This window comes from Medicago sativa, chromosome 4 (genome assembly GCF_051527215.1).
Source record: "Medicago sativa cultivar Bolivia chromosome 4, Bolivia_mono, whole genome shotgun sequence".
Lineage (NCBI taxonomy): Eukaryota > Viridiplantae > Streptophyta > Magnoliopsida > Fabales > Fabaceae > Medicago > Medicago sativa.
In genome coordinates this window covers 72,207,573-72,223,104 of record NC_140752.1, presented here as the reverse complement: position 1 = coordinate 72,223,104, position 15,532 = coordinate 72,207,573, and the positions used below count along the sequence as shown (strand labels likewise).

Sequence of the window (15,532 nt, the reverse complement as noted above, 5' to 3'; positions counted from 1 at the left end):
ATTTCCTCCTCTGAAAATATCTCCCACATCCATAGAATCTCCTCCCTGGGTTTTCATCTGTCCAAGCAGTCACCAATGGTGAATCAACACCACAATAGCAAACCATGTTACCTCTTTGCTTCTGTGTCGCACCAGACAGTGACGAAGATGAACAATCAGCCATTTTCGGATTCCTGGAAAAAAACCCAAGTAGAAACTCAAGATTAAGAGAGAGGGATGATGCAACTCACGAAAACAGGAGAAGAAAGGGGGATATGAACACGAATTGAAACAGAAATTCGATTAAGAGAAGAAGAATTGATGAAGGAGATCGGAATGGAGAGTGATATGATTTGGGGGTTTTTAAACCCTAATATCCTATCGTTGAGAAAGAGGAAGTACCGTTGGAGAAGAAGAGAAATAGGGTCACGTGCTTTCTCTATTTTTGCCATCCTTTTTTTATTTTTTTTAATTGCAAAAATAATTTTCTTTTAATTTTTAAATAATAATTACACACATGTATTCCACCTCAGCTAAGTGACCTGACACATGGGCGTTGACTGGTCAAAATCAACAAATCAAAAGAGGGCAAAAACATAGGGGGTCAAAATATCCATTTTTTCTTAGGGAGCTAAAATCGCAACTATTTGAAACATAGGGGGCCAAAAGTGCATTTAAGCCTAATAAGAGAGGGCAATTGGTTTGGATTTGTGAGTTTGACAAGGATTATGGTAGTTCCAAAAAAAAAGGATTATGGTAGTTGGAGGAAACAAGTGAAGGAAAGAGTTTCCCACCATGGAAAAACTATTTTAAACCATTAGATCTAAGAGAAACATTGATCATATTATAGTATGTCCACATCATATTTTTTCTCACTTTATCTTCAACCTCACTCACTCACCCATCCATCTCTCTCCTCTATGCCACCCACTTAACATTCACTTGCTTTATTGTTGAGCACAATAAATAAATAAATCCCAAATTCAAGATCATAGTCAACTAATCTTCTTTAACAACTAATCTCCTCTGAAAAATGGTTGTCAAAATATCATTTCTCTTTTCTAAAAGAAATGATATTTTGACAACCACTTTTTGACAACTTTTGGACAACTTTCTCTCTCATACTCACATGATGTTGTTATCCTCTCTCTTCCTTTTTCTCTCTCCATTGTTTTTAACCAATAAGAAGTGAGAAAAACAAGGTTGTCAACAAAGTTGTCATCAAATGGATGTCAAAATATCATTACTCAAACTTAAAAGGCATCAACCTTTTGGATAGAGAATGGGTATAGGACTAAGGAGAGGGACAATTCTAATTAGATTGCGTTTTTGTGAAATCTAGCAAACACTCCTTACCAAACTTTCTGACGCCAATAAGGATATAAGTGACGGTATTTTTTTTTTAATAGTTGGGATTTGAACCCAGTACCTTGCATATATTATGCATTGATTACCAACTGAGCTAAGCTCACGAGGACAAATGACGATATTAAGTAGCCATTTCATATAATGTGATTATTTTATTCTAATTTTAATGAGAAGTTACACTTATACATTGTAAGTTTGGGAATAACGGGAGATTACCGAATTGGAAAGGGGAAAGTTTAGAGACTAAAATCACCCGAAAAAGAAAAAAACGGGACTAAAGCCATACAATCGTGATATTTAGAGGACAAAACGAATTTAAGTCCTTCTAATAAATAAATAAAAAAGTCATTAATAGTATTGCAAAGGTTTGTATCCATTTGCAATCTGCATTTTGAAATAACAATTTCCCATGGTTACCTACCAAAATGCCTCATCAAACGGGAAGCTATTTGATAAATTTAGATCATAACCAAATCTTATGTGAGAACAATTTATCTTTCCCTGATATGATACCAAATACATGAGGTTATAAATAGCCGGGGAAAATAGAGAATGCAATCAAATAATGAAACTAAATTAACTCCTGGAAAAATGTCATTCTTATGATACACGTTACTTCAAAAAAAAATGATACAGATAATAACAAATTAACAATACAATAACCGTCCACGCAAAGGAAATGATTCCTCTTCCCGGCAAATTTGACAGAGACCACAAGTGGGGACATCATCATGGCATGCTAACCAAATGAGAAATTTTGGCATCTCAAGCTTCATTTGTGTAGGTTCCATTAACATTTTCCAGCCAAATGACAACATCAGTGACTTTAGAATTCAAATATAGTTGCATACCATTTTGCTAATCTTTTATAGCATTAGAGAAAAAATTGGGAGCAAGGACTGCAGAGTGAGCGCATTATCTTCAATCAAATCCTTGACTGTGAACTTCAACATCATGGATGTCAACAATGGAACTTGGCAACTAAGAGGGATAAACTTTATCCAATCAATTATACCAAAATCAAAGATCACTAACTCCCACCGGAATCCTCTGAGAATAATCTTGGCCTTAGTAACGAAGTTCCAAACTATGGAACCTGAAATCTTTCACCTGACAGTAAGTAGTTTGTGGTTCCCACACTAGGTTTCCAAGCATAGTAATATTGACTTTTGTAGCCATTCTCATCCCTAAGCCACAATTTTTTTCTAGCCAAAATTATCACATTCCAACATACTTTGCAGAGCAGAACAAAATCTTTGAAACACAAAAACAAAGCATGTAAATTCCCATGTTATCCATCATATTTGAATTTAGTCATTTCAAACAGAAAATGAAGTCATGCACAGACCCCACTATGCAGCATGCAAACAACATCTCACATACCAAAGTACATATATAAAACCAAATTTAATAGCATAGGATCCTTAAATCTTTTCTTTTTAACTTTGTGCATAGGATCCTTAAATCTTTTCTTTTTAACTTTATGCATATTTATCCTTCAAAGTTCGGTCCCTTAAGTTTGTTTATTCAATTTCTTCCTCCGTGCCATTTTCTAAACTTGAAATTGAAAGGAAAAGAAAAGAGAACTTCCTTCCAATGTTGTCCTAGCATGACCGCCACAAACAAGAATCCTCCTCTTGATTCTGTATACATGTGTGAGCAAGGAATACAAAAAATGGTTAGAGAGTAGTAGAATTAAACCAACGCATAATGATTCTTGCAAAAATAATCAACCAAGATGATTACCACCCACTGCAGCAAAATCTAAGATTGTGAACATTTTACACGTGTGAGCCACCACATATCTGAGCTTTTGAAACACTTTTTAATTCAAATATGTGCATTACAGCTTACTGAACCTAGTACAAAATGGGTGCATTAGCCAAAAATATAGATCTCAAGTTTACAACCAAAGTATTTAAACTCAAAAGTTAAATTTACTGTTTTTTCAAAGAGCTTCCGCATCTCACATTTTATCATAAAATAATTACATCAACAAAAGTTTCTACACATTTACTATTGATAAAACAGTTATTTCATCCTTATGCATCATTCCTATCATAAAGTTAAAGGTAAGGGCCAAGGGGAATTACAGTCACTAATTCTCATGGAATCCACAGGCACACTACTCCATGCATATAAGATACAATGAAATTGACAAATTAACACTGCATGACTTTATAGCTGAAGTGTTGGGACCCAATATGAGAAGGTGATTAAGTAATTATTAGAGTGCCTAAGTAATAGGAATATTCTAATTAAACACCTTATCATATTGTGTCCTAACATGCAAGCTCTTTTCACGATCTCTTTTCCATTTGGACTGGGTTCCAATTCTCAAGTTCATCACATATAACTAATATGCATCTATATACAATATATTGCTCTTGTTTAGAGTCCCTCAACCTTAGAGGGTTTACATTCCTTAAAATTGCATCTGAGTTCATAAAAGTGCAGCCATCCCGAGTTTAGTTTCAAATTGAATTTTATTAAGGGTAATAAGAGCATGATAGAAAATTAACATTTGTATTCCAAATGTCTATGAAGTTTTCAATATCTAACCCAACACTCAACACAATGAATAGATATCAAGAGTTAATAAATTACAAGTTTGAATTCTTTAACTTCCACCTTGAAGTTTTCCAAACTTATTTTTCTAAAACTAGACTACTTATTCTCGCCGCTAGCACTCATATAGAAAATGAATCATTCGCTAAGACTTCTGTCGATCTCAAAACATATACAAAACTATCGAATTATAGTCTCAAATCCTGTTGCCTTACTATTATTCACGGCGTACATGAGATCCTCCTCTGCTAATCATCATTAAATATATTCATTCTACAAGCTTTAATATCAATTTATTCTATAACCAAACAAGTTTAAGCTAAATGTTTATTACACTTCAACCCATGAAATTCATATTATATCTTATCCAAAATCACTTTATTTCCTTGCACAAACTAATCCAACGTTTCTTGTACATAAAACAACTAATCCACAAAATAAACCCCCCCCCCCCTTCTTAATAGAGAATTAACTCAATTTATTACTTTCTTCCTTTGAAATGTATCTCAATTTCTTTTATATACTTAGACTTTGAGATGCCTATACCACATTTTGCATGAACTTAACAACTCTCAATCAAAATTTGGAATCAGGAAATATGAATAATGAGAATACCTCCAAATTGCAAGATTTTCAAATTGTTGCAACATATAACTATAAAACGTTTTGAATATTATCACTTATGCCTTTGAAGAACTTTTGAAGAACTTCATCAACTCCTTCGATAGAGTTTGTCAAATATATCTCGACTCCAAAAGCTAAGAGTATAATTTATCCCTCAAGAGTAGTACAGTTCAACCAATAGAGGGTGATTGGAAGGCCTTGTGGAGTTGGAAAGGCCCTCACAGAATCCAAACTTTTATGTGGATGGCAGCCCATGAGCGTTTGCTCACTAACTTTCGGAGAAGCAAATGGGGTGTAGGAGTGTCTCCTGTATGCCCTGGGTGTCAGAGGGACAATGAAACTATTCTTCATGTTTTGCGGGATTGCCCCATTGCAACCCAGACATGGAATATGTTAGTACCTTCAAATCAAATCACTAACTTTTTTTCTTTTAATTGCAGGGACTGGATCTTCAAGAATATTAATCATAAGCTGTTTGGCGCTCAAAGTAAGAAGTGGACATCAATTTTTATGGTCACGTGTTGGTACATGTGGATGTGGAGGAACAAAGCTATTTTTGAAGATGATTTTCAGCGTCCGACAAATCCTACCTTCACTATTTTCAAGATGGTGGAAGATATAGACAACTACACCAACCATCCTTTGAACCTTCGCAATTACGACACCATTTTCATTGGTTGGACAAGGCCTGAAGAGGGGTGGATTAAACTTAACTGTGACGGATCCTACAAAGATACTTTGGGTCTAGCCGGTTGTGGTGGTCTCTTAAGGAATTCAGATGGTAGATGGCTTAAAGGGTACTGTCGCAAAATAGGCACTTGTGATGCTCTCACTGCTGAAATGTGGGGAATGTTCTTGGGAATGCAGCTTGCTTGGAGACTAGGATTTCATCGCCTTCAAGTAGAAAGTGATTCAAAAACTTTGGTTGACATGATCAAAGGGAACGTCAAAATTAATGGCAAAGCACCCACCTTGATGTGCCGTATTCAAGAGCTTTTAAAGTTAAACTGGCAGGTGCAATTCAACCATACTTGGCGGGAAGGAAATAGAAGTGCTGATTGGCTTGCTAATTTTAGCTTCTCTTTAAATTCTTTTGACATTCATGTCATGGAGACTCCTCCTAGTGAGGTTTCGAGTCTCCTTTTTGATGATATTTCTGGGGCTTGTATGCCTAGGAATATTCATGTAACTTTGTAGTTTTTTTTCGCTTGGGGCTTTTAGCCCTCTTTTTCCACCAAAAAAAAAAAATAATTTATCCCTCAAGACTAACACTAGATGGCTAGTCACTTAAACTATAAAGTCCCTCATACTATGCTGACCGACTTGTAGGCTCAAAAAGAACAGTCTTAGAATTTCATTGAGAGTCATAAAAGTGCAACAGGTACCATCCCTTACGTAATGAATAAAAATCCACACCAATATCACATTTAAGGCATTATCTAGCCTTTACATTATGTGTTAAGTGTGACTGAAGTTTTGTATAGGGTCATCGATACACCCCAACACTTACAAAATTCATAGAACAAGTAATATCCATTGATTCATTACAGTTCATCGAGGCATCTAGAGAGACACAAAATTAAGTCTCATATTTCATCTCCCAGACACAAAATTTCTACTTTAGGTTGTCAAGGCACCCTAACCATTTCAAAATTTCTACTTTAGGGTTGTCAAGGGTTTGTCTATATTTGTATAAAGCAGAAGATTGAAAGTTCTTGTGAAAAGCCTAACAACATGCATCAAATATTATAAAACCATAAGGATTTGTGAAAATTTCATTACCTTGACTAACAAACAAATTGTCTTTCAAACATCAGTACCAAAAGGGTCTCCATACAAAATCAAAGTTTGCTAAATCATTCTGGTACTACCAATTCCACTATTAAAAAAATTCAAGAATTAAAACCTGAAAAGCAAGAAAGGTATAAATGTTACATTGAAGGTGGAAGGATGTGGTGAAGCTAGGAGGTTTTGGTAGCCAAGATTGGTTTAACTTGGTGGTAGAAAGAAAAGTAGGGAATGGTTTGACAACTAGCTTTTGGAATGATAGGTGGGTAGGAGAGAAGTGTCTTCGGATAAAGTATCCTAGGCTATATTCGGTTTCAAATCAAAAGGAGGCATTGGTAGGGGAAATGGGGGTGCCTTCGGGTACTAGGTGGGAGTGGAGGTTTACATGGAGGAGGCATCTTTTTATGTGGGAGGAGGAGCTTCTTTTAAGCCTCAAGGAGGACTTGGAGGAGATGGTGAGATCGGAGGAGAAGGATGTTTGGAGGTGGAGTTTGGAAGATTCGGGAGTTTTCACGGTCAAATCGACGCATTCTAGATTGGAAGAATTGGTTTTGAGTGACAATAGGTGGAGGGAGGATGAAAAAAAGGTGTTCAAGCTTCTTTGGAAAAATCCGGCTCCTTCGAAGGTGGTGGCGTTAGTGTGGAAGACCATCCTTGATCGTATTCCAACTAACGTGAATCTTGCGTTGCGAAATGTGCCTACTACGGACGGGTCCATCTTATGTGTGCATTGCGCTAGGATGGAAGAAACATCTCTCCATCTTTATCTTCATTGTACTTTGGCTTCTTCGGTTTGGTGGCATCTTATGTCGTGGTTAAACAATTTTTTCCTATCCCGCCTAATCTTTTTATCCATTGGGAATGTTGGGGGGTAGGGAAAGAAATAAGAATGTGAAAAAGGGCCGGTGGATGGTTTGGATCGCAACAATTTGGGTTCTGTGGAAAGCCCGTAATGATAACATCTTTAATCATAAAAGTATTTTCGTGGAGGAGATAGTGGAGGAAATTAAAGTGGTATCTTGGAGGTGGTTTTTGAGTAGGACGCAATTACCGGTTTGTCTTTTTTATGAGTGGAGTTGGGATCCTATTTTATGCCTTAGTAGGGAAGGAAGAAGGTAGGGGTGGTTGGTTGGTTTCCATTTGGGTGTTGTCTTGTTAGTTGTGTTTTTGGTGCTGCTGGTGTGATCTTTTTTTTGTGCTCCTGTGTTGTTTCTGGTGTGTTGTTTCTTGCTGCGCAGGTGGTACGGAAGCTGGTCAAAGGAGTTTGTGTACCGTGGTTTGTAGTTCTGCTGGTTTTCTGACGGCAGTTGTTTCTGTTGGCTGTTCAGTCCAGTTTTCTTCTTTGGCACTGCTGGTGTGGCTGTTCCATGTTGAAGGTGGTGTGGTGTGGCTTGGCTGTGCTAGTTTGGTGCGGCGCTGGGTGCTTGTGGCAGCAGTGGAGTGGTGTGTTTGTCTGCGGAGGGAGTGCGTTATTTGTCTGCTGGTTGTTTGTGAGGCAGTTTTTGGTGCCTTTTGTTGGTTCCTTTTGCTCGGTGTTGACGCAGGGGTATGCTCGTGGTCTGTCACTTGTATACATCTGCTTCATTACTTTTGTGTTTTTGCTCCGTAGAATTTGGGTAGTTTTTTAAAGGGGTTTTTGTTCGAGCCACGTTTGTATGGCAACCGATTTCCCCTTCTTTGTATTTTTTTTTCTCCACCCAAGCTTATTAGTGCGTCTTGCACGGGCTTGTTGGTTAATAATATTTTGCCATTTCAAAAAAAAAAAGGTGAAACTGCAAATTTTTTAAATTGCATGTTTTAAAGAAGATGAAAGGACCGAACAATGTGTGTTTCATCTTATTTAAACACATCATAACCTCTGAAGAGGAATGCATAGAAGTAATGAGGCATCCCATATAGCACACAATGACAAATCACAGTCTAAAAGTGAACTCGATGCCATAAAAACACAACGAATACTAGTATGTTTGGATTGACTTTTCCACAACTGGGTGCACGTCCCAATGCCACGTTTTATGAGAAGCTACAAAATGAAACTTCAGCACAGATGTGTGATTCTACCATGGAAACAAACATGAAATACAAAGCTTTATATTATGAATACAAATTCATATCAATATCCCTCCCATGTAAGACATCATCAAACTTTAAATTATGATTGTCGTGTTCATGATGTTCATTTTAGGGTCAAATGAGGAATCATATATTCCATCTCAATGTGGCAATTTACAATTTAGAATTGCATTCAGGGTCATAAAAGCACACAATGGATCCATCCCTTATATTACGAATAAAAATTCATAACAATATCACATTTAAGGCATCATACAACTTTTACATTGTGAGGGAAGTATTCTTAATGTTTCCTTTAGGGTCATCGAGGCATCCACACACTTGCAACATTTATGGAACATATAATATCCATTGATTCATTTAGGATCATCAAGGCATCTTGCATTTCATCGGGTAGTGGCAATTGATAGTCTATAATTGCATTCAGGGTTATAAAAGCACGACGAATCCATCCCTTATATTATGAATAAAGATTCATATTAGGGTCATCGATTTTTACACTATGAGTAAAGTGTTCAAAATATTTCCTTTAGGGTCATTGAGGCGTCCAAACGCTTGCAACATTTATGAAACAAATCATATCCATTATTTCTTTTCGGGTCATAGAGGCATTATGAATGAATAAAAATTCATAACAATTTCACATTTAAGGCATCATCCAACCTTTACATTTTGGGTAAAGTGTTCATAATGTTTGCTTCAGGGTCTTCTAGGCATCTTGTAACATTTATGGGACAAATAATATCCATCAATTCCTTTCGGGTCATCGAGGCATCATAATAATTTCAAAACTCAGGCTCAAATATCATATGGGTCATCGAGGCATCCAAATACTTGCAATATATGGGACAAAACCATCAATTCCTTCCGCGTCATCGAGGCATTATAATAATTTCAAAACTCGGGCTCATATATCATCTATGAGTGACAATTCATAGTCTAGAATTGCACTCAAGATCATATATAATCAATGAGGCATCTCAACATTTACAAAATGTAGTTTTCTTTAAAATCACCGAGGCATCCCAATATTTACAAAATTTAACGGGACAAATAACACCAATTCATTTCGAGTCATTGAGGCATCATAATAATTTCAAAACTCAGGCTCATATATCATATACGAGTGACGATTCATAGTGTCTAGAATTACACTCAACATTTACAAAATTTAATGGGACAAATAAAACGGATCATCGAGGCATCATAATAATTTCAAAACTCAGGCTCATATAACATATTTGAGCGACAATTCATAGTCTAGAATTGCACTCAATATCATAAAATCACCTAGGCATCCCAACATTTACAAAATTTAATGGGACAAATAATATCCGTCAATTCTTTTCGGGTCATCGAGGCATCATAACAATTTCAAAATGCAGGCTCATATATCATATTTGAGTGACAATTCTAGTCTAGAATTGCACTCAAGATCGTAAAATCACCGAGGCATCTCAACATTTACAAAATGTGGATTTCTTTAAAATCACCTAGGCATAACATTTATTAAATTTAAGGAGGAAAAAGTAATATGCATCGTTTCCATCCATTACTTAGGATTATATCATCCTTTTCAAATTACCAAAATTGATTTCAACTCATTGAGGCAATCACAGTAAAGAATTCAATTCATGTCATAAAAGATATCATCCAACTCTACATTATGAATTTATGGGACATCTTGTAACATTTATGGGACAAATAATATCCATCAATTCCTTTTGGATCATCGAGGCATCATAATAATTTCAAAACTCAGGCTCAAATATCATATTGGTCATCGAGGCATCCAAACACTTGCAATATTTATGGGACAAATAATATCCATCAATTCCTTTTGGGTCATCGAAACATTATAATAATTTCAAAACTCAGGCTCATATATCATCTATGAATAATGAGAATACCTCCAAATTGCAAGGTTTTCAAATTGTTGCAACATATAACTATAAAACGTTTTGAATATTATCACTTATGCCTTTGAAGAACTTTTGAAGAACTTCATCAACTCCTTCGATAGAGTCTGTTAAATATACCTCGACTCCAAAAGCTAAGAGTATAATTTATCCCTCAAGACTAACACTAGATGGCTAGTCACTTAAACTATAAAGTCCCTCATACTATGCTGACCGACTTGTAGGCTCAAAAAGAACAGTCTTAGAATTTCATTGAGAGTCATAAAAGTGCAACAGGTACCATCCCTTACGTAATGAATAAAAAATCCACACCAATATCACATTTAAGGCATTATCTAGCCTTTACATTATGAGTTAAGTGTGACTGAAGTTTTGTATAGGGTCATCGATACATCCCAACACTTACAAAATTCATAGAACAAGTAATATCCATTGATTCATTACAGTTCATCGAGGCATCTGGAGAGACACAAAATTAAGTCTCATATTTCATCTCCCAGACACAAAAAATTTCTACTTTAGGGTTGTCAAGGCACCCTAACCATTTCAAAATTTACGCTCATATATGAAGGGTTTGTCTATATTTGTATAAAGCAGAAGATTGAAAGTTCTTGTGAAAATAGCTAGCCTAACAACATGCATCAAATATTATAAAACCAAAAGGATTTGTGAAAATTTCATTACCTTGACTAACAAACAAATTGTCTTTCAAAACATCAGTACCAAAAGGGTCTCCATACAAAAGCAAAGTTTGCTGAATCATTCTGGTACTACCAATTCCACTATTAAAAAATTCAAGAATTAAAACATGAAAAGCAAGAAAGGTATAAATGTTACATTGAAGGTGAAACTGCAAATTTTTTAAATTGCATGTTTTAAAGAAGATGAAAGGACCGAACAATGTGTGTTTCATCTTATTTAAACACATCATAACCTCTGAAGAGGAATGCAGAGAAGTAATGAGGCATCCCATATAGCACACAATGACAAATCACAGTCTAAAAGTGAACTCGATGCCATAAAAACACAACCAATACTAGTATGTTTGGATTGACTTTTCCACAACTGGGTGCACGTCCCAATGCCACGTTTTATGAGAAGCTACAAAATGAAACTTCAGCACAGATGTGTGATTCTACCATGGAAACAAACATGAAATACACAGCTTTATATTATGAATACAAATTCATATCAATATCCCTCCCATGTAAGACTTCATCAAACTTTAAATTATGATTGTCGTGTTCATGATGTTCCTTTTAGGGTCAAATGAGGCATCCTATATTCCATCTCAATGTGGCAATTTACAATTTAGAATTGCATTCAGGGTCATAAAAGCACACAATGGATCCATCCCTTATATTACGAATAAAAATTCATAACAATATCACATTTAAGGCATCATACAACTTTTACATTGTGAGGGAAGTATTCTTAATGTTTCCTTTAGGGTCATCGAGGCATCCACACACTTGCAACATTTATGGAACATATAATATCCATTGATTCATTTAGGATCATCAAGGCATCTTGCATTTCATCTCGTAGTGGCAATTGATAGTCTATAATTGCATTCAGGGTTATAAAAGCACGACGAATCCATCCCTTATATTATGAATAAAGATTCATATTAGGGTCATCGATTTTTACACTATGAGTAAAGTGTCCAAAATATTTCCTTTAGGGTCATTGAAGCGTCCAAACGCTTGCAACATTTATGAAACAAATCATATCCATTATTTCTTTTCGGGTCATAGAGGCATTATGAATGAATAAAAGTTCATAACAATTTCACATTTAAGGCATCATCCAACCTTTACATTTTGGGTAAAGTGTTCATAATGTTTGCTTCAGGGTCTTCTAGGCATCTTGTAACATTTATGGGACAAATAATATCCATCAATTCCTTTCGGGTCATCGAGGCATCATAATAATTTCAAAACTCAGGCTCATATATCATCTATGAGTGACAATTCATAGTCTAGAATTGCAACTCAAGATCATATATAATCAATGAGGCATCTCAACATTTACAAAATACTGTTTTCTTTAAAATCACCGAGGCATCCCAACATTTACAAATTTTAACGGGACAAATAATATCCACCAATTCCTTTCGGGTCATTGAGGCATCATAATAATTTCAAAACTCAGGCTCATATATCATATACGAGTGACGATTCATAGTGTCTAGAATTGCACTCAAGATCGTAAAATCACCGAGGCATCCCAACATTTACAAAATTTAATGGGACAAATTATATCCGTCCATTCTTTTCGGGTCATCGAGGCATCATAATTTTAATGGGACAAATTATATCCGTCCATTCTTTTCGGGTCATCGAGGCATCATAATATTTTCAAAACTGAGGCTCATATAACATATTTGAGTGACAATTCATAGTCTAGAATTGCACTCAAGATCATAAAATCACCTAGGCATCCCAACATTTACAAAATTTAATGGGACAAATAATATCCACCAATTCCTTTCGGGTCATCGACGCATCATAATAATTTCAAAACTCAGGCTCATGTATCATATCTGAGTGACAATTCATAGTCTAGAATTACACTCAAGATCATAAAATTACCGAGGCATCCCAACATTAACAAAATTTAATGGGACAAATAATATCCGTCAATTCTTTTCGGGTCATCGAGGTATCATAATAATTTCAAAACTCAGGCTCATATATCATATTTGAGTGACAATTCTAGTCTAGAATTGCACTCAAGATCGTAAAATCACCGAGGCATCCCAACATTTACAAAATGTAGATTTCTTTAAAATCACATCCAACATTTACAAAATTTAATGGGACAAATAATATCCGTCAATTTTTTTCGGGTCATCGAGGCATCATAATAATTTCAAAACTCGGGCTCATATATCATATTTGAGTGACAATTCTAGTCTAGAATTGCACTCAAGATCGTAAAATCACCGAGGCATCTCAACATTTACAAAATGTGGATTTCTTTAAAATCACCTAGGCATAACATTTATAAAATTTAAGGAGGAAAAAGTAATATGCATCGTTTCCATCCACAGTAAAGAATTCAATTCATGTCATAAAAGATATCATCCAACTCTACATTATGAATTTATGGGACATCTTGTAACATTTATGGGACAAATAATATCCATCAATTCCTTTCGGGTCATCGAGGCATCATAATAATTTCAAAACTCAGGCTCAAATATCATATGGGTCATCGAGGCATCCAAACACTTGCAATATTTATGGGACAAATAATATCCATCAATTCCTTTCGGGTCATCGAGACATTATAATAATTTCAAAACTCAGGCTCATATATCATCTATGAATAATGAGAATACCTTCAAATTGCAAGGTTTTCAAATTGTTGCAACATATAACTATAAAACGTTTTGAATATTATCACTTATGCCTTTGAAGAACTTTTGAAGAACTTCATCAACTCCTTCGATAGAGTCTGTCAAATATACCTCGACTCCAAAAGCTAAGAGTATAATTTATCCCTCAAGACTAACACTAGATGGCTAGTCACTTAAACTATAAAGTCCCTCATACTATGCTGACCGACTTGTATCCCTCATACTATGCTGACCGACTTGTAGGCTCAAAAAGTACAGTCTTAGAATTTCATTGAGAGTCATAAAAGTGCAACAGGTACCATCCCTTACGTAATGAATAAAAAAATCCACACCAATATCACATTTAAGGCATTATCTAGCCTTTACATTATGAGTTAAGTGTGACTGAAGTTTTGTATAGGGTCATCGATACATCCCAACACTTACAAAATTCATAGAACAAGTAATATCCATTGATTCATTACAGTTCATCGAGGCATCTGGAGAGACACAAAATTAAGTCTCATATTTCATCTCCCAGACACAAAAAATTTCTACTTTAGGGTTGTCAAGGCACCCTAACCATTTCAAAATTTAGGCTCATATATGAAGGGTTTGTCTATATTTGTATAAAGCAGAAGATTGAAAGTTCTTGTGAAAATAGCTAGCCTAACAACATGCATCAAATATTATAAAACCAAAAGGATTTGTGAAAATTTCATTACCTTGACTAACAAACAAATTGTCTTTCAAAACATCAGTACCAAAAGGGTCTCCATACAACATCAAAGTTTGCTGAATCATTCTGGTACTACCAATTCCACTATTAAAAAATTCAAGAATTAAAACCTGAAAAGCAAGAAAGGTATAAATGTTACATTGAAGATGAAACTGCAAATTTTTTAAATTGCATGTTTTAAAGAAGATGAAAGGACCGAACAATGTGTGTTTCGTCTTATTTAAACACATCATAACCTCTGAAGAGGAATGCAGAGAAGTAATGAGGCATCCCATATAGCACACAATGACAAATCACAGTCTAAAAGTGAACTCGATGCCATAAAAACACAATGAATACTAGTATGTTTGGATTGACTTTTCCACAACTGGGTGCACGTCCCAATGCCACGTTTTATGAGAAGCTACAAAATGAAACTTCAGCACAGATGTGTGATTCTACCATGGAAACAAACATGAAATACAAAGCTTTATATTATGAATACAAATTCATATCAATATCCCTCCCATGTAAGACATCATCAAACTTTAAATTATGATTGTCGTGTTCATGATGTTCCTTTTAGGGTCAAATGAGGCATCTTATATTCCATCTCAATGTGGCAATTTACAATTTAGAATTGCATTCAGGGTCATAAAAGCACACAATGGATCCATCCCTTATATTACGAATAAAAATTCATAACAATATCACATTTAAGGCATCATACAACTTTTACATTGTGAGGGAAGTATTCTTAATGTTTCCTTTAGGGTCATCGAGGCATCCACACACTTGCAACATTTATGGAACATATAATATCCATTGATTCATTTAGGATCATCAAGGCATCTTGCATTTCATCTCGTAGTGGCAATTGATAGTCTATAATTGCATTCAGGGTTATAAAAGCACGACGAATCCATCCCTTATATTATGAATAAAGATTCATATTAGGGTCATCGATTTTTACACTATGAGTAAAGTGTTCAAAATATTTCCTTTAGGGTCATTGAGGCGTCCAAACGCTTGCAACATTTATGAAACAAATCATATCCATTATTTCTTTTCGGGTCATAGAGGCATTATGAATGAATAAAAATTCATAACAATTTCACATTTAAGGCATCATCCAACCTTTACATTTTGGGT

General features: G+C 35.3%; 1 long non-coding RNA gene across 2 annotated transcripts; it reads right to left on the bottom strand.

Moving 5' to 3' along the window:
* Nucleotides 1-1,823: 1,823 nt before the first annotated feature.
* On the bottom strand, nt 1,824-11,448 carry LOC146931553 (uncharacterized). 2 transcript variants are annotated; one of them, XR_015006757.1, is made up of 3 exons: nt 11,004-11,448; nt 3,094-3,206; nt 1,824-2,990 (listed from the first exon to the last, which is right to left on the bottom strand). It is a non-coding gene; the product is annotated as an uncharacterized LOC146931553 (long non-coding RNA). The 2 variants fall into 2 exon arrangements; XR_015006758.1 differs by lacking the exon at nt 3,094-3,206.
* Between the last annotated feature and the right edge of the window lie 4,084 nt (nt 11,449-15,532).